Genomic DNA, 20,679 nt, shown 5'->3' on the forward strand with positions numbered 1-20,679 from the left:
TTTGTTTTGTTTTCATTTAATTTTCAATGGGATTGTCTCCCTGGGTCATAAGCAATCATGAGGGGCCTGGCATTATTCTAAGAACTTCCTTAACTGTTTTTTTTTCTTTTTCTTTTTTTAATTTTATTTTATTTTTAAACTTTACATAATTGTATTAGTTTTGCCAAATATCAAAATGAATCTGCCACAGGTATACATGTGTTCCCCATCCTGAACCCTCCTCCCTCCTCCCTCCCCATACCATCCCTCTGGGTCGTCCCAGTGCAATCCTGCAGGCTAGTGGGCTTCCCAGGTGGTGCACTGATGAAAAGCCCACCTCCCAATGCAGGAGACAAAAGAGATGCGGGTTTGATCCCTGGGGATTCCCTGTAGTAGGAAATGGCAACCCACTCCAGTGTTCTTACCAGAAAGATTGGACAGAGAGCCTGGCGGCTACAGTCCATGGAGTTGCCGAGTTGGACACAACTGAGCATCCACACGCAGGAGAGTTTGTGGTGTTTTTTTATGAAACACTGACTAATAACCAAGTCAAGTGTTTTGAATTGTTTCTAGATGAGTCTGGGGAGCCTGATTATAGGTTCTAACAGGAGACCATCAGCTACTTGATGCCTTTCACAACAGATTATAATGTACCCCCTGGTCAAGGCTGCCCTTTTCTCTAAGGTATACCCCTTCCTTAGTACCACCTGGGAGGGGACGACTGCACAGCACAGAGGAAGAAAGATCACTCTTAGAGTCCTCTCACATTCAGGGTGCCTTACAATATGTCAGACCACTATTAAGCCCAAGGTGTGTGGGTGTGCACGTATTTTAAAAAACATACAAAGAGTTTTGCTATTCAAGTTGAAAGAATGACAAAAAAAGCCAAAGTTTTATTGAGATCAGAGCAATTTCACAAAGATTTGTTTTTCCAGGTCATTAGAATTTCAATTCCTGATCTAGAAAAGAGATACATAGATCTATATTTATTCTGCTACCTCTTACAATAATGGATATTTAACTTTGATAACACTAGTAATCAATTCCCAGGAAGCAAGCTGTTTCTAGAACATCAAAAATTGCACAAATATTCTTTAAATAGGCTTCCCTGGTATCTCAGCTGGTAAAGAATCTACCTGCAATGCAGGAGACCCTGGATTGATTCCTGGGTCTGGAAGTCCCCTACAGAAGGCATAGGCTACCCACTCCAGTATTCTTGGGCTTCCCTGATGGCTTAGTTGGTAAAGAATCTGCCTGCAATGTGGGAGACCTGGGTCCAATTCCTGGGTTGGGAAGATCCCCTGGAGAAGAAAACAGCTACCCACTTCAGTATTCTGGCCTGGAGAATTGCATGGACTGTATAGTCCATGGGGTTGCAAAGAGTTGGACATAGCTGAATGACTTTCACTTTCATTCTTTAAATAAGCTAAGTGTATAAATGGTTGAAATGCTAAAATTGAGGGATTCTGGGTTTATGATTAATGCTAATATTTGAAGCAGTTTTACAGAAGTGCATATAATTGGAAAAGCAGATTTGTTTGGGTAAAATCAAAGTATTTATTAGTAAAGTTCTCTGAGATACTTAGATGAAAGACACTGTAGAGGTATAAAATACCATTATCATTATCATCATCATTAATAGCCAGTCTAGTGCCCTAATGATTTTCTTGAAGTTGCTTTGTTGGTTTTTCATGCATTAACTTTTTGGACATGATTGCAATTAAGGCATTAGAAACTGATGATTTGGGTTAACTCTGAGAATAAGAAGAAAGCAAATTAAGCAAGCATCATCAAACCAAAAAACTCTTTAAGATGAGCAAATTTTCCATGCCTTAAGAGTAATTTAATATTTACTTCTAAATCTACCCCTTCATATAAATTAACATCCCAGAATGGGAGGTTGGTTACATCAGAGAAAAACAGAAATTATGCTAGATCTCATAATACAAGATAACTCCAGTATTTATGGATAATGATGATAGTTCAGGTTGCATTAAATTTGAATTTTAGCAAATCATGTCAAAAGGAATGACATTATCTTGTCCAAAATCAGAAAACCCAGTGACTCTGAAATTGGTTCTTGGAAATAGGTCCATATGGTTAGTTAATGTGTTTTGATGCTATCTGGGTGGTGTTCTGGAAAGCAAACTTGCTTTTTGCTACGAAGAAAAACTAGATTCCAAATATTTTCATAGTTCTTTTACTGAACATTGATATTTTGCTCTGCTTTCAATTTTTTTGTAGACATAGCCATTTTGAATGATGACATGTTCAGATAAAGTAATAGTTTTCCTGAAAGAATGATTATACCTCCAACTAAAAAATCAAATTTGGAAAAAAGAAATAGTCAGCAATAGAAAGAAGCCAATATGGCTTTTAAAGGAAAGTTTTGAGTCACTAAAAAAGAACTAGATATTTCCTATTAGTTACAAAGTGATTTTTAAAAACTATGTTAAAAGAAGCATAAAAAAACTGAAAAAAATGTTGCAAGCCATCTTTCATGAGCTTCCTTGTTATTAGGTCTTGGATGGATGATTTTACTACTAAAAAGCTGCATTACAAGTCTTGACAACTAAACTCCAGTAGAAAAAAGAAAAAGGTAAGTGGACCATATTGATAAAATAAAATTTCAAATTAAACAATGTTTAAAGGAAAAACTCCACCTTCAATTTAAAAAATTGTTTTAAAAAGACTTTCAAACATAAGCCAAAGCATTTTCCTACTTTAGAAAATAAAGTCTGTGTAGTCAAGAGTTTCTTTGATCATTGAAATGTCTAAACGTATCTAAAGATCATTATTTTAAAAATAAGTTTAATGTTCAAGATGGTAAATCTATTGCAGCAGTTTTTTTCAAATTGGAATGTTCTGATGTGTTTTTCAGTGTGTGTAAGTTCTATGAGAACTTTTTTTTTATGATTTTCTGTTTTCATTTCACTAAATTAAAAATGTATATTCAGTGTATGCCAGATCACCTAAAGATTGCTGTATGGACTCAGGGTTTCTATTTGTGTTACAACTGTTTCAACATTGAAAGTTCACCTAAGTAGTCAGTATCTAACTCTTCATGTCCTGTGACCAGTCTCATGGCAAAACAAGAATTGTCCCCAGATAGCCATTGAGATGCTTTTTGCCAGTTGTAACGTCAGAACTTTTCTTTTATGATAATGAATTACAATAGAAAAACCTTTTTATTGACTAAGCTTTTTAACAAATCGTGGTTGTTTATTTGATATTATAAAACTGGAGTCATGAAGACACTAACAAGAGTGAACTTACTACATAAATGAACTTGATGTTTTTTGCTATATGGAGTGCTACGTCAAAGATGATTTTACCATAATTGGTTACAGAGAATTGGTGGCAGTTTGGGACCTTCCCTTTTCACGTAGAGGAGTGGACACACGCAAATGAATAGAGCCTGAGAGGATGCAGTCAGAATACTCACCATATTCAGGCCAGGAGTGAAAGTCAGGTGTGGATCTGTCTTGTCTGGGTATGTTCAGGTACTTCTTGTTCAGTCGCTAAGTTGTGTCTGACTGTCCCTCACCATCTCCCGGACTTTTCCCAAGTTCATGTCCATTGAATCGGTGATGCCATCCAAACATCTCATCCTCTGTTGCCTTCTTCTCCTTTTGCCTTCAATCTTTCCAGTATCAGGGTCTTTTCCAATGAGTCAGCTTTTCGAATCAGGTAGCCAATGTGTTGGAGCTTCAGCTTCATCATCAGTCCTTCCAATGAGTATTCAGGATTGATTACCGTTAGGATTGACTGGTTTGATCTTCTTGAGGCAGCTTGTAAATGTTCAATATTAGTAAATACAGAAGCAAATATAAGAAAAATATTTTTAAAATTCAGTGAAAATTTATTTTTTTTTACATTATTATATTTTGGGATTTACTGTTGCATTTTACCAATAATGGATTGATGGTAAAGATAAGTTAATGATCAAAAATTTCCCTTTTGATTGTACAATACTCAAGGTTGAAAAAATTGATATAGAGGAATTCAATTTAATTTAGACTCACTGTTGAACAAACAGTCAAAGTTATTTTTGAAATAAACAGCAAAACTTGATAACAGCATCTTCCCTCCTCCCACTCTCCCTCTCTCCCTTCCTTCCATCCATCCTTCTTCCCACCTTTTCTCCCTCCCTTCCTTCTTGTCTTTTGATCTATCTCACCCTCTCTTTTCTCTTCCCTTCTCTCCTTTTTACCCTTTTCTCCTGAAAGTTGAGAAAAGCAAGATAATACCCAGTTATTAATTCTGGATAATTGAGATATTATTTATCAAACTAAAAGAATTTCTAAAGCAAAAGTCATATACATTTTCTTTTTCCTTGAGTCTTTAAGTATCAAGAATGGTTTGAGTTTCAGGACATTTGGGCCATATTTTTTTCCCCTACTGATTTATTCAGATCATATTCATGTGAAGACTTAGCAAGTCGGTGTGAAATTAGACCCTAAGGCTGGGAAAGACTGAAGGCAGGAGGAGAAGGGAGCAACAGAGGATGAGATGATTGGATGGCATCACTGGCTCAATGGACATGAGTTTGAGCAAACTCTGGGAGATAGTGAAGGACAGGAAAGCCTGGCATGCCGCAGTTCATGGGGTCGCCAAGAATCGGACATGACTTAGTGACTGAACAACAAAAGTGAAATTAGAGTTCATTACTCTTCAGAGACCTAGGTGTCCCTGGAAACAACTTCCACTGAATTCTTCATTCTTTAAAAAGAAATTAAAAAACTTAAATCTTTAAAAAAATTAATTCTTTAAAAAGATTAATTCAGCTCAGTTCAATAAATAATATTTGAGAATGTACTATATCCAAAACACTACACTAAGCCCTGGAGGTAAAAAGATAAGTTGGAAATTATTTCAGCTCCCAGGGAACTTAGAATCTGGTGTGGGATGTTAATATGGAGAATGGAAAGGTAAACATTAATTTAAAAAAATTATATATTTTATGATAATTTACTAGTGCTTCTTAATACTTTCTATAAAAACTTTCTGGTATTTTTTTTTTTGAACTAGATTTCTGAACTTATGAAAGAGTTACTTCTATTTTACTGGTTTCACAGTGTGAGAGAAGAGGCATCATTATTACATATGATATTCTTTGCAATATGAAAATGCCCTCAGGCTGGGATTCATGGATAATAGTGAAAGTAAAATAAGTAAAAAGTGAAACTGTGTTGAAAGAAGGCTGAATCCCACATGGACACATTAGCTAGTGTTGAGTGACAAATGATAGCAGTGTTTGGTCCTTTTCAGTCCTGGCGGCAGCAATGAGGAGCTCAGGTAGCCATAGGTGGTATGAGCCATTAAGGAGATGTTTCTGGAACAATCTCTGTGTTAAAAATAAAAATATAAGCCCAAACAGTACAGATTTAAGATAAAACTAAAAGTTAAACCTTAAATAACATAGCTCTTGATTATTTTGCTTTCATTTAAAAAAGTGCTCAATATTAATGGAAGGTGGAATATTTAATCTGCACTTAGAGCAGGACACATAACTTAGTAAAACAGCTATTCAGAACCAGAAAACAAAACAACAGCAACAACAAAAAACAACCATTGTGCTATCATTACTTATGTAATCAGATGTGAATAAGGACAAGAATATTTGCAGGGTGGGTGGTAGAGTGAAAGTGATGAGCCCAGAATGTCCTCTTTAGATCTGAGTTCATCAACTCTGTCTTGGTGGGTGGTAGTATCATGGAGAAAGTCTGTGGTCAAATAAGTTTGAGGAGCATTGGGATAAATACAGCTAAACAGACTTGTTTATTGTTGGACATTTTCTAGCCTTGCTGATGTGCCCTGTAGCTCTCCAGGAGGGGAACATTTTAGAGAGAATTCCCTAAACGCATTCAACTATGAAACACTTCTAGAAGAACTCACAGGGGAAGTGAGTCCTTGGAACATAGTTTTAGAAATGTCTATACTAGTGTAGAGCATGTGGAAAGCACTATTATTATTATTATTATTTTTATTTTAAAAGAAAAGAAATGAAGCCAATTTAATTATCTCCTGGGTCCAGCATGAAGTTAGGTAGGTGCTTGATATGTATTATCTCATTTCATCTCAATCCCTGTGATATATTGTTAATTTTCCCCTGCCATGCCCTTGACCATCCCCCAATTTCCAACTGCAGCTTAGGAAACTGAGGATCTAAGAGGTTTACCTGGTAAACCAGTAAGATTTAGGCTGGGGTTAAAATTTATAGTTTTTTAAAAGCTTGAATTTGGAAATTTTGACTTGCACCTGAAATAAGTTGAGTCATGAATTGCATCACATGATTGATTCATTGCTGAACTCAAGACACACTATGATGTGAAGCTCTGGTGGTACAGTGATGAAGATATAGCTCCTTCCTAAGAACTGAAAGTCTGGTGGGGAAAAGCAGGCCCGTGAATAAATAATATCAAGGCAGTATAGTAAGTGATCAAAACAGACTCGCACGCCTCTTTGCCTTTGTTCATAACATTTTCTCTCCACAAACTGCAGTGAACCTGAACCCTCCATCCCACCCTTTAACACCCATGAGAAGCTGTAAGACTGAATGGCAATGCATGTTCTCTATGAAGTATTTTCTAGGCACCTTGCCCTCTTCTCCTTTGGAATTAATTGTTCTTTATACTATGTTCCCGTTGCATTTTGCTTTTCCTCCACAAAAACTTAGTTTTCAAAGTGTGAACTGAGATGTATCTGATTATCTTTCCCTAGATTGGCAGTATTTTGAAGAGTGATATTATCTCAGATATTCTTAGAGCCACCAGTGCCCAAAGTAGTGCTTTGCTTGAATATAGCAGACCCAAAGTAAGTGGTTTTGTTTGGTTGCTTGACTGTTTTGAAATAAAATAAATTCTTTTTTTTTTTTAAGTTAAATTTTACCATTGTTGAAAAATCATTAGCAATGTGAACTTTAGCATCAAGAAAGTTCCTAGAGACAAAAAACTGTAGAATGTTCTTCCTGTTTTATTTTTTACTTCCGATCATTTTGTCATTAACTCATAGACTATGAGGAAACATCAGAGGAAATACGGCATGGACTATGTTGCTCATTAGGAAACCCACAAGAGCCTTCTCATGAACTATTAATAACAATCCAGTTCGATTATGAGGCAATTTTAGCAATTATGGAGAGAACATGAAGACTAGGAGGAAATCCCTCATAGAGCCTTTAGCATCAGTCTTTTTTGAAATCTTGAGTTATAGACAAGTCCCATGGGCATCTAAGGCAAGCCTGGGGAAAATACAATTATTTTAACTAGTAATAATTAAATTAGCAAGAGTGTAGGCATTTACTTTTGTCAAATCTTGTTCAAACTTTAGAGACTTTGCAAGAGATTTAAATATATGAAAGGATCTTTCTTATCTGTTTGTAATCTGAAATTAGTTGCTTATTTAAAAAACAGTTGAAGTTGGGATATATGTGATTCTTGAACAATCAGCATAATGGGAGCCTAGTTATTTGTTTATTATAAATTATCAAATCTACATGGCAAGTTTAAAGCATAAATACATTGCCTCATACGTTTTAGCTTTTAAAAAGAGGAGGTATAAACAGTGAAGTGTCTCACAGTAAGTACAGGAATAAATACATAGAAATATAGGAAGGGGAAAGGTTTGTCAAACCTGTAACCATTTTGGTTTTACTTCAGCCATATTTTAACTCTAGATATTCCCTGAGAAAATTATTTAAAGCAGGAGTCAGCCTATTTTTTCTACAAAGAGCCAGATAGTAGATAAAGGCTTTGCAGGCTCCTACAGTCTTTACAACAACTATTTAACTCTGCCATCGCAGGGGGAAAAACAGCCACGGATTACACATAAATGAATGGGTCTGCCTGTATCCAATGAACAGTATTTACAAAAGCAGCCAGTGGGCTTGATTTAAAGCATTGACACTGCTCCACATCAAGGTTATCTGTGGGAAGTGACTGAATCTCTGAGTAGCCATCTCTAGCTTTGCAAGCTCGGAACAGGAACAGCTATCCCCTTCTTCGGAGAAATGCTCACCCCACATTCCCACTGCTATGATGTCAGAGTTTGTGTTCCCCTTTGACTGAGGGTCTTCTTTGGCTGATTCAACTCTTCCTCATTTAATGGATACATTTGTCGTTGTCCCATGCTAACGTGAGTTGTCCTTCTGTGTCTTGGTCCTGGCAGGGTCTTGCCAGTACAAATGAGTAGGCACCTCGCTGCTGAAGATGAGCCTGGCAGGGAAGAGGGGCAGCTGCCACCTCTTTGGCTTCACTGGTGCTCCAAGCTGAAGACTCCATCTTTTCCTCAGCTGAGGCCTTCCTGAGCTCGCACAGCTGTGGGAAGCTGAGATTCCCCCAAATGGACATGATTGTCAATGAGCAGTCATCTTCCCCTCCTTATAAAATCCCCCCGAAGTGGGATCTCTCCAGCTAATGCCACTCTGGGGGAGATATTTGGCACGCTCGCCCTTGATCCAGCCCACAGGTTGTAAACTTGATCACTTCTCCATGCTGTGCTGGAATTTACTCCCACTTGGCTGTTCTCCAAGTGTTGTAAACATCCTAATCCCTCCGGGAAGCTTTTGTAAAAAATATTTTGTTTCTCAAAGAAGTCATTGGTCCCCTTTCACAATCCTGAGCAGCATGGTCTTTGGGGAAACTTTAGCAGAAATGAGCGGGAGACACCCAGATGGGCCTGTTTCTTCTTGTCGCTTGAAGCATTGTCCGCTCTTGCCCACTGTGAGAGCCCTCCTCATGCTGGTGGATTTTCTGGTTGATGTTAAGCTTTGAACAATCCAAATCCCTCCATGATTTCGGGGGATTGTTTGAACTGTGTTACGGCGACAGGGTGGGCCCCCAAAGAGGATGTTCTTGGTCAGCATTCACCGATTCCTAAGGGCACACAGCTCAGCATGCTACATGTTTACTGAAACACCCCTGTGGTTTGTCAAACTGCAGTTAAGTTGATGTTGACTATTTTCCCGGGCACTCCCACTAAAAACAAAAACTGGGCTGATGGCTCAGAAACCAGTGACTCATGTGCATCCAACAGGAAGGAAACTAAAGGCAAGTCAAAATGAAAGCTGGAGAGAGCTCTAGTTATTTGTAAGTCCCACTGTATGATTATTAAACTTGTTCCCATTAATGAGATCTGTTAGTCCTGATTGAATTTGTGGTTTTATAAAAAGGGGATTATATATCTACCTCATTGAAGCTGAATATGAATTGTGCCATATAATAACAAATGATGATTTATGAGGGAATTTCCAAGCATGGATACTAAGATAAGTGGTTTTCTTTGATCATTATAACAAACTCTCAGGCAGGTATTGTCCCCATTTTGTGATGAGAAAAACTGAGGCTTAGAGAAGTCAGATAACAAGGCCTTGGTCAAACCAGCAACAAATGATGGAGTCAGGACCAAAATCTGTGGAAGTACCACACATAGCTCTAAACACCTGAAGGGAATGGGAGAATCATGAACTTACTGCCTTTTTTAGTGGGGGCCAGGTTTATGTTTTCCTGGACTAATGGAGTTTGCACCCTTGTTGAATACATTTGCAAACATATAATGCACAATTTCTCTGAGAACCCTAAATTAATGTTTTATCCTCCAAGACAGTGGATCTCAGCCAGGGGCAATTATTTCGAATCCCCATCCCCTTACCCATGAATATATGGAAATGCCTGGAGACATTTTTGGTCCTCACAACTGGGTGCGAGCTGCTATTGGCATGGATACAGAGGCCACAATTGCTGCTAAAATCCCACAGTGTACAAGATAGTCCTTCTCTCAGCAAAGAACTAACCTTGCAAAATGTCGATAGTGCCAGGTTTACGAAACTATTTTAGGGTGCTCTGGAAATTAATAGATTCTTGGAAAGATCAAGAACTTGGATAAGCAGAGCTAAACAGCTCATATCCATAGAGAATTCTATCTCTAGCAGTTTTCACATATCAGCCCCTTTAGCACGTCTCCAGCTAGACTGGTCTGTGATGTCACTGAATATTATAAAAAAGCCAAACTGATATCAAAATGGAGCTCCAGTGTTTCAGAGAAGATAACTTTGGCAGCCATGTTCCTTGTTTCTTGTTCTTTGGCAGCCATGTTTTTAAATCTTTTTTCATTCTTATGCTGGACATTTTTTCCAAAAAATGGCAATGTCTGAAACTATGCCTCTTCTTTTGAAATACAGCATATGCTTGTTTAAACGCTCCATGTAGCCAGAGTTCCAAACATGGGGCTTTTCACATTTGTTTCTCATCATTTTTGACAATTAGCCTCCCTTATTTCAATAAACACCTCACTCTTAAAGAGTAGTTCTTGAGTACCATTTATCTTTTCCTGGGTGGAGTTAAGATTTCCCATGAACAATCGTGTCACATTTTTCTTTGCAAAAATGTTTTTCCAAGTGTTTAACTCTGTGGGCAAACCTACAGGGTAGACAAAAAAGGATATCTTGAGAATTGAAAGTCTTCTCTAAGCTCCTGATGCTAATCCTTTAGTTTCCACATTAAGGAAACCCCCACCTCTCCCTGCCTCTGAAAGAAGTCAGGACTTAACATTAGGGATATAGTTTCACTTCAATACAGGCAAATAACATTCTTGTTGGCAACTATCCAGGAAATTTTAACCTAACATATATGCCTCTGAGTTCAATAATCTTTTACTATATCAACTTCGGAATTTGAAGAAAAACTAATAAAAAGTTAAAATAATTAACTTATAAACCTGTTGTTGCTGCTGCTGCTGCTGCTGCTAAATCGCTTCAGTAGTGTCTGACTCTGTGCAACCCCATAGATGGCAGCCCACCAGGCTCCCCTGTCCCTGGGATTCTCCAGGCAAGAACACTGGGGTGTGTTCCCATTTTCTTCCCCAATGCATGAAAGTGAAAAGTGAAAGTGAAGTCGCTCAGTTGTGTCCGACTCTTAGCGACCCCATGGACTGCAGCCTACCAGGCTCCTCCGTCCAAGGGATTTTCCAGGCAAGAGTACTGGAGTGGGGTGCCATTGCCTTCTCCATAAACCTGTTAGAAACACATAAATATTGATTGATACACTGTTACTTTTATGGGACCAATCAATTTAATTAAATAACATCATTTCTAAGTCCTGAAAAAGTTTGAAAATGGCTGATTGTTTTTATTGAGTTTTAAAATTGTGCTCTAAAAGTCATATTTAGGATTACTCATAGGTTATGAAAAAAAAATTTGAGGGGCACTTCTACATTGGTGTTTGAGAGACTGTTTTTAAGGCAGAAGGAGACTGGCTTCCAAGACTTCTATGCCAAAGACTTGCATAGAAAAGATGAAACCATAGTCTCCCCACTTCATCTTAACTTCATCAAAACCAGACAAAACCATGAAATTGAGTTTTCCTCCTTCCTAGTTCTTTACTGTCACATATTAGAGTCATCGTTTGTGTCTATATTCCTTTTTAAGAGGAAAAAAATCCAAAATTTACCAAAAAGAATTGGAATTGATCTCATTAGGAATGGGCATACAGAACCATACTAGGGACATATTGCCCCCAGAATTGGCCATGACAGTATCAGATGAAGGAAATGCTCTTTAGCTTATAAACATAGAATGCTGGTTTAGTCTGAGCAGTAATTGTTTTTTGCCCCACTTCTCTGACAGCTTGAGAAACAGAGTTCCTGGATTTGTGTTGTTTTCCTTGCTAAACCAAAATTGTGTGTGTGTGGGTGTGTGTGTCTATAAAATGCACAATCAATTACGTGGTTTATAGACATATAGGCAAACTCAGACAGCAGGTATAATATGTACCAGGGTTAGACATACCACTTGTTTTCCAAGGAATTTCTCAATTGGAAACTTAAGTTTCTCAGTCTGCCTTGTAAAGCTTCTTTCTCCTCTTCTTCTACTTCTTCCCCTCCATTTCCTCCTCCTCCTCCTCTTTGCTCGACTGCAATCAAAATGAGAAGATTTAAGGATAGTCGTTTACCTCCATCAGAGTGTGAATTTTACAAAGAACTATTTTATAGTCTGGATTTCTTGGTTGCGATTTTATTGGCTTGCCTAGCAGGCTGCTTCTCCCTGGAGAAATGAAGTCTTCAGACTTCTGGTTGGCAAAGTCTTTGAGTCCCTCTGCTGTGCTCCCCTTGGGGGATGGAAGTGTCTCAGGTTGGTCTACAGTGACTTTGCTCACTGAGCAGTGTGCTACTGTGCCATGGGGAGATGCCAACTGGCAGCCAGGCATGAGTGGTCTGGACAATTAGCAGGCTTCTGTTCAGTTGTTGGGCTTGTTGACTACAGAGCAAGCATGTCACTTAGATGAGAGGAATTTGGGCGTATGAAGGAACTGGCCAGGATCCAGTGGCAAAGGACTGGTCCTACCCCAGTCTCCATAAGCCCTCCAAATATACCAAATACATAAGACTCTGAATCAAAACAGAGAGCTTGCTCTGCATGCAAATTCAAGACAAGAAGGGTAGTACTTCTATTCCAAATAGATTTTGTCTGTAAGTCCCTTTTGATGTAGGAATGCTAAAACTGTTCATGTCAATAACTTCGGAGGGACTATTCCTAGATTTTAAAAAGTGAGTTACAGTTGGTGTTAAGCTCACTTGCTGATGTTTCTGTAGTAATGTTGAGCCTCCTTGGATTATATAGCTCTTGAGCAAAAAAGTTTACAAAAGTTTCTGGGATTATAAGGAGTTGAGCAAACACTGACTAGAGGCATCTTGGATAACCAGAAGACATATTTAGAGTTAAACTAGATTATTAACAGATGGTTGGGAAACATCTAGAAAAAGAAGTTGTGCTAGCTCAGAAATTCCGCAGATTCACTGAAAACAAATCGTACCAAAGAAACACCATTTCCTATTTAAATCAGCTTTGTTGAGTGGTAGATAAGAAAAATATTATAAGTACAGTGTTTCATTTTAGTAGGACATTTGATAGAGTCTCAGTTGAGATTGTTTTGCAATGAAACAATCATTGGATTTGGAGTCAGAAAACTGACCTGACTCCCACTTATCAGTTCCATGAACTTTCACAAGTATGTGGCTGTTCTGAAGCTAAATTTCTTCATCTCTTAAATTGGCATATTTACTTATGTATTTCCAATCTCATTCCAAAATTAATGAATGCTTGAGAGCAAGGTTAATAACTGTGGCTTGGATGAAGCTCTACTTAGATGATGAACTCACAGTGAGATAAAGAACTAGACTCATCAGTTATACCTCAATTAAAAAAATTTTTTTTAATCATTAGGAAAGAGAACTAGGTTTAAAGGCTATTGGTCAGTGGATCAATATTGGCTTTATATAAGGATCTTATTGAGGGTCCCACACAACTCTAACTTTTGTCTTGTTCAATGTATTATTGAAACATTTTGTAGAAATATAGAATTGATTATTAAAGTATACATAAATATGGGAGGATAGCTTCCAATTATAGAAACAAATTATCAAAATATTTTATACCTGCCAAGCTGAGCTAAACACAATGCCAGGTTTATTATACATAGACACATTATGCATAGATATATTTTTAAATTATAAAATGTCAGTAACATTATTATAAGATGGGAACTGACTACAATAGGAAATCAAGAAAAAAAGCACTAAGGAATTAAATTGAAAATAAGACAAACAGCAGAAAACTTCAGATGATTTCCTCCACTTGTGCAAAAATTTCACCTTATATCAATTAAACAAACATTCACTAAATTTTCCCAGTCCCTGACTTTGTGGAACTCATACTGAGCTAGGATTTGATACTATGATTTGATCCATGTTGTGATAAAGGTATGTAAAAGGTACAGTTGGAGCTGAGAAAGTGACATGGCTGAGACATTTTACTTGTGGTGTGCATATATATGTTTAGGTGTGAGTGTACCTGTATGGGTCAGGGGAAGCTCAGCAGGTTGTGCTGAGCTGGATTCTGAGGAATTGAAGTTATCTAGTTGGACAACATGGGGAAGAACATCCTGTATTAAGGAGATCATGGCATGGAAATGCATGGCATGGTTTAGGAGTATTAAAAGTTTTATATGACGAAAGCTTGGATTTGTGTATGAGCCAAGTTATGAATGGCTTTTTTTCAGTCATATATATATTCTCTTTCACATTCCTTTCTGGTATGATTTATTATAGGATATTGAGTATAGTGTCCTGTGCTAGACAATAGAACCTTACTGTTTATTTTATATATAGAAGTTGTATCTGTTAATCCCAACTCCTAATTTATCCCTTTTCCATCCTCTCTTCCCTTTGTTAACTACAAATTTATTTTCTGTGCCTGTGAGTCTATTTCTGTTTGTAAATAAGTTCATTTGCATCATATTTTAGATTCCATATATATATGTTATTCTGTGGCATTTGTCGTTTTCTGTCTGACTTCACTTAGTATGATAATCTCTAGGTTCATCCATGTTGCTATAAATGGCATTATTTTACTCTTTTTTATGGCTAAGTAGTATTCCATTGGATACATATACCACATCTTCTTTTTCCATTCATTCATCATGGATATTTAGGTTGTTTCCATGGGTTGGCTATTGTAAATAGTGCTATAATGAGCATTGGTGTGCATGTATATTTTCAAATTATGATTTTCTCTAGATATATGCCCAGGAGTGGGATTGTTGGATCATATGGCAACTCTATTTTTGGTTTTTTAAGGAACCTCCACACTGTTTTTCATAGTGGATGCACCAATTTACATTTTAATATACTAAATTATTTGAATTTAATCTTACAGGTGATGGGGAAAGCCTCACTGATTGGTGATCACTTGGTGGCATCACTGGATTTGTGTTTAAGAAAACAACTTTAAGGACTCAGTGCTGCATGGACAAGTCAGAAGAAGCTGGAAGCAGGGAAATATTTTAAGCAATAGGTTAGTTATGAGCTTTTGGTTGCAAAGGATAGAAATCTAAATTGATCTAGTTTGAGCAAAATAGAAAGTTGATTGGATCCTATAACTAAGTGAAGATGTAAAATAGGCTTTAAAAATGACTGTAAGAATCAATGACCTGAGCACTATTTGGATTTTCTTTTTCTATCTCTTGTCTTTAGTTTTTCCTGTGTCAGCTTCCTTCTCTCATGTGAAATTCTTTATTAGGCTTGATTTGTGACTACAAGCGGCTCTCTTCAGGGAGTTTCAATAATCTTGTATAAAGGCAAAGTTGGCTAGTTGGGTCATGTGCTCATCTATGGACAAATCACTCGGGCATGTGATGGGGTATTTTGACAGGCTTGGAGCTTACCTGCCTATCTAATGCCTACTTCTTATTGAGAACAGAACCCTGAGTTTGTTTTGGGATGTAGTGTGTCCAGCACCGTGCAATTTATCATGATTAGTTTAAGCCAAGCATTACAATTTTATTCTATATTTTCTTCAATTTTTATGTTTGCATGTGTGTATTTTGCAACTGAAGATATCCTTGAAACCTACTTCATTCCAATGAGATTTCCAGGAAAGTACGCTGCTTAAGTTTCTGGAAATCCATTTACTTTCTTGATAAAAATGATTGGAATTAACTGGGGCCCTCTTTCCTCCTCCTGCTTTTTTTTTTTTTTTCTTGACTTTAGAACACATATATAATTTGAGTTGCAGGAGCCAACTGGTGACCATGAGTTAACCTGCATGTGGGAAATGCCAAGAGAATTACAAAAGCATAGACCCAAGTTTTTTAGCCATTAAAACTAATGTGAGCAACTTTCTACCTCCAGCATTATTATTAGGTCAGAAAAACAAATCCTTGTTTGCTTAAGCTACTGTTAAACAGTTTTAATTACTTGCAACCAATTACCTTTTAAGTGTTATAGTACTTTTAGTCAAATACTTTGGCCATGGAGTAAGGTCAAGCGAGAAATTGACAACTGCTATTCAGAACACATCTAATAGGATGAGGGAGCAGAACCAGTTCCCCCCAAAGACAAGAGTGTGTGAAATTGTGATAGAAATTGTCTCTGTAGGGATCATTTTAAGTGTGGTGGAAAGAATGAGTGACAGGGTGAGCATGTCTCAAATATTCAAAGACATATGTATGGAAGAGGAATTAGACTGACTTATAATCTTGGTGTCATTTTTATCTCAGAGTAAGGCAGAAACATAAGGAGACCCTAAGATTTTGAGGTAGGATGTTTATAACTGAATAACCGCCAGGTAGAAACATTAAAGGTGAGTTTATCCTTAATTTTGTGGGATGTGGAGCTATGTTCTCTTGGGTATAGTGAAGAGAGCTTATAGCCTATATTTTATCACTGCCTTTTTGTTGCTTAGTGGCTCAGTCATGTCTGACTCTTTTGGGACCCCATGGACTGTAGCCCACCAGTCTCCTCGGTCCATGGGATTTCCCAGGCAAGAATACTGGAATGGGTTGCCATTTCCTTCTCTAGGAGATCTTCTCAACACAGGGACCAAACCCATGTCTCTGCATCTCCTGCGTTGCAGGCAGATTCGTTATCACTGAGCCACCAATGCCGCCTCCGTTTAATGCTGTCTGCTTATGTGCAAGGATTGTTGTTCAGTTGCTAAGTTGTGTCCAACTCTTTGTGACCCCATGGATTGCAGTGCATATACAGGTGGAGGGTGCTTGTTTGGTGGCCATGCTAAAGAGGAAGAAACTTATTCAAATTCTTTGCCACCTTTGACTATCTGATCTTCCAGATAAAAAATTTTTAGAAAACATAGAGAAAAAACCCAACATTTTCCAGGTCTTTCAACTTGTTTTCCATCTTTGTTTTTTTTTTAATTTTTTGTTTTATTTTATTTTTATTTTTTTAATATAAATTTATTTATTTTAATTGGAGGTTAATTACTTTACAATATTGTATTGGTTTTGCCATACATCAGCACATATTTGTGGCTGAGTGAAGAGCTGGCTCATTGGAAAAGACTCTAATGCTGGGAGGGATTGGAGGCAGGAGGAAAAGGGGATGACAGAGGATGAGATGAAGGGATGGCATCACTGACTCGATGGACGTGAGTCTCAGTGAACTCCGGGAGTTGGTGATGGACAGGGAGGCCTGGCGTGCTGTGATTCATGGGGTCGCAAAGAGTCGGACACGACTGAGCTAGGCTCAGGAGCTAGGTGCTCTGAGTTCAAATTTAACTTCACTTACTTATTTTGTGACCCTGGGCCAATTACTCAACATTGTGTATCTCAGTTTTCTCATAAGTAAAGGAGAAATAATAACAACAACAAGAATACCTATTTATATCAAAGGGCTGTTGTAAGGATTGAATAAGTTAATTCATGCAAAGTACTAAAAATAACATTGACTCACTGATGCTTTTCTTTCATTGACTTTTGCTATGTTTTATATAAAATAATTCACAGTTTAAAATAAAATTGGGAAATATTATTTCATATCTAGTATGTTTCAGACATTATTAGACCATATACAGAATATTAACCTTGCCCACCAAGAGTTCATAGTCTACTTGTGGAGACGAAGTACAAAACTCACAAGAAAAAAGAACACATGCGATTAGAAAGAGGAACGTGTATAACAGTGCAAGCAATGTCACATGGTGGTAACATCGTAAGGCAAATTATTGGTGTGTGGGCTTTTTATGTTTGCTGAATGAATTTGTGAAAAAACATTGGTAAAATTTAAGTGCTCATTTGATATCTCATTATAATTGATGCTGGGAGATGGCTTAAAAGAAAAACCGAATGTGAAAGGTAAAATAGACAGAGATTAAGGTAGACCTAACGTCTCCTAACGCATGAAAAATTACAGATTATGTGGGTCATTAATAAATAAGTAAAACATCAAGCAGCCTTCCAGCATTTGTGAAGAATTACTCTTGGAAACAGATAGGCTGGAAATATGGTCTGAATTTATGAGAAGTTTATGTATATATCTGATCCCAGGCCAGGAACAGATTCCAAGCATGTCCACAGAGTTGGTTGCACATGTGAGTGTCCTGGGAAGCCCAGCCATAATTCTCTTTCCCTGAGTTGTTCAGTCTCTGACTGAAATGTTCTTGGAAATGTAAATACGCCGAACACTGTAGAAATCAGAATGATTTATATGATTATTTTTCTATAGAGCCGTGTTTTAATCTTTATAGCAAATAGGGTTAGTATTTCTCAAGATTTGTTTACTCAATTCTGATTAAAGTTCTAATAGTGTTAAGAATCATTTACCTTTCTTCTAAGGCATTTTAATAGCTTTCACACTACTCAAAAATCACAGTTTACTGTGCTTCTGCAAAAGGAAACAGAAAAATAAATGGAAAGAGCCAGGCATGAAGTGAGTTAAACTGGAGAGTCCAGCCCCTAAATTCCAAGTATTTTAATGGATATTCTTGTTTTTCTCTGTGTTTTTAGGAAAAACTTGCTATCTCGAAATCTGAAATCACATTAGTTTGTAAAGGCTATTCTGTTAGAACTGGAGGTTCAAAAAGTCTTGGGTGAGAGGAAGCTTTTGAAATTCCACCTGCACAGAAATCTTTTCCACAGCCTGGCTGACAGTTGCTTGTCTCATCTCTAGCTGAGTCTTTCCCATAACAAGTACCTTATTTCTATACAAGTCCATTCTACTGTTGAATATCTGGTATCAAGTCTTCTATATACAATCCAAGTGTCATTTGCCTCTTCAGTCTCTGAATATTTGTAAGGTTATGTTTCTATTAAAACCCAAATTATGATGACCTTGAGTATCTATGGGACTTTGTAAGAGTCCGAGTCTTTTTAGAAAACTTGGGTATATTTTTCATTGCCCCCCACCCACAATGGTGTTGTTTCACATATGTTCTCATACAGATCCAGTCTAGTTCTTAACTCTGCCCCTTTAATCAATGTGCTACATTACTGGCTTAAACCCAGATGGTCCTTATAAAGTATCCACTCATTCAGGCCCAGCTGTCTGTTACTAATGATCACTACTTTGGAACTCCCATTTTTCCTTTGGCCATCCAACCTGAGTACAGAACAAAATCTTCATGTAGTTCTCTACAGCACAGGCTGTCATTTTCATGAAGATTTATCAACGATTTGGAATTATTTGCCATTAGATATACTTACCCTTGAGCCTGTAGGCCATAAAAGTCTCACAAAACACACCCTATGTAGCCCCTGGCTTTCTTCCTCCTGGCCAGATCAATTCATCTCACCAGTTGGAGCGTCCTCGGGTGCCCCAGTCACTAGGCCAAGAGAGAAAAAATTAACCTTTCACACCACTCTCAGATCTACATTATTCTGTCCTCACACCTGCTTTTTTCCCTAGGTAATTATCCTGTGAGATTCAAGGACAATTATGTTAATATGTAACAATCCAACATCAGTCATTTCCTAAAGTGTGAGTTTTTCAGTTTTATGAAATGTTAAGTAAAGGACCTTCTATCAGGAAAGGTTCTTGTTGGAATCAACAGAATGCAACTGTGGGTGACTTAAACAGGAAAGAACTTTGTCAGAGAGAAATCAGGTGGCTCTCAGAATCAGGCTTAGGTAACAGTGACCTGTGAGGTTAAACTGGAAGAAACAGTTCAGGCCCAGCTACAGTTGGGGTCTGCTTAGGAAGTTGTCCCCGGCACAGCCATCTCTGGACACTTGTTTTAGCCTTCAGCGTCAGACTCAGTCTTCTCTTACTTTTAGATGCTAAGCTAGTGCTATCGACTAGAAGTCCCCAGCAGAGTGACAGTATGTCGGCACTGTTCAACAAGTAGACACTAGTCAGGTGTAGTTATTGAGCACTTGAGATGTGGCTAGTGTGTCTGGAGATCTAAATTTTTAATTTTATTTGACTTTAACTAAAATAAATTTAAATAACCACATGTGGCTATTAGTTTACTATATTAGCTCAGTCCTAATCTATCAGAGCCTGTTATCTTGGGATTGTCAATTTTTTTTCCTGAAGCCACATTTCCAGGTGTAAAAAGAGCCACCTATATTTCTAATCCTTGACTCTCAGACCTCTGTATTTGACCTATGTGAAAAATAAATAGCATCCTCCCATAAGCATTGTGTATCAGCCATTGCACAGGGGTGGCATTAATGGGCTCTTCCAGCATTTAACAAGGCCAGGTGCACCTAGTGATCAGATAATGATAAGATCAGTAGATCTGTCCATGTTCATAGGTCTCAGTTAAACATTATAGCTCTGAAGTTAGACTTTCTAGATTAGAATTCTGGCTCAGCCACTTGCCCACTTGGTGACTTAAGTGACTTCACTAAAGCGTTTGTGCCTCGGTTTCTTCATGTATATGATGAGAGTACCCAACTCAAATAACACATAAATTCATATAAAATACAGAAAAACATCTAATACACTATAAGCTCTCAGTGATTGTTGGCTATTATTGTTATTAATGCTATAGATATCAAAATGATTTGCAACAAAAGTGGATACTAATCCATTAGAGACATGAATGGGTATATCTATGGAGCTACTGTGAATCAAAACACAGACTGGAAAGTTAGGGTCAAAAGACATGGTTAACTCAATGGCCTGACCTCTAGAAGGGAAATCTTTACCTTCTTAGTTGAGAATCTATCTTGTATTGTAAAATTATGCCTTTAAAAACAAGTAGTAAATTGTTTGATGATAAAACTTCTATTCTGTATGTTGAGAGATTTAAAAAAAATTGACTGCCAATTTAGAGTAGAGTGTAGAAACACACACAGTGAAGGAAACAGTGTCAATAAGACTAATCTGTGCTGACTCTGAAATACACATTAGCAGCTTTAGGAATTTGGAGAAGGCAATGGCACCCCACTCCAGTACTTTTGCCTG

General features: G+C 37.5%; 1 protein-coding gene across 10 annotated transcripts in view; it reads left to right on the forward strand.

Moving 5' to 3' along the window:
• The window catches only part of LOC104969531 (uncharacterized), a 238,519-nt gene that overhangs the window by 85,858 nt on the left and 131,982 nt on the right, over window positions 1-20,679 (forward strand). For 8 of the 10 annotated variants that reach the window (XM_059890150.1, XM_059890151.1, XM_059890155.1 and 5 more), the window contains 2 exons: window positions 2,500-2,578; window positions 14,690-14,827. The gene's annotated coding sequence lies outside the window, so the exon portion shown is untranslated. The remainder of the gene's footprint in view (window positions 1-2,499; window positions 2,579-14,689; window positions 14,828-20,679) is intronic. The other 2 variants (XM_059890154.1, XM_059890153.1) reach the window with 1 other exon arrangement.

This window comes from Bos taurus, chromosome 9 (genome assembly GCF_002263795.3).
Source record: "Bos taurus isolate L1 Dominette 01449 registration number 42190680 breed Hereford chromosome 9, ARS-UCD2.0, whole genome shotgun sequence".
NCBI lineage: Eukaryota > Metazoa > Chordata > Mammalia > Artiodactyla > Bovidae > Bos > Bos taurus.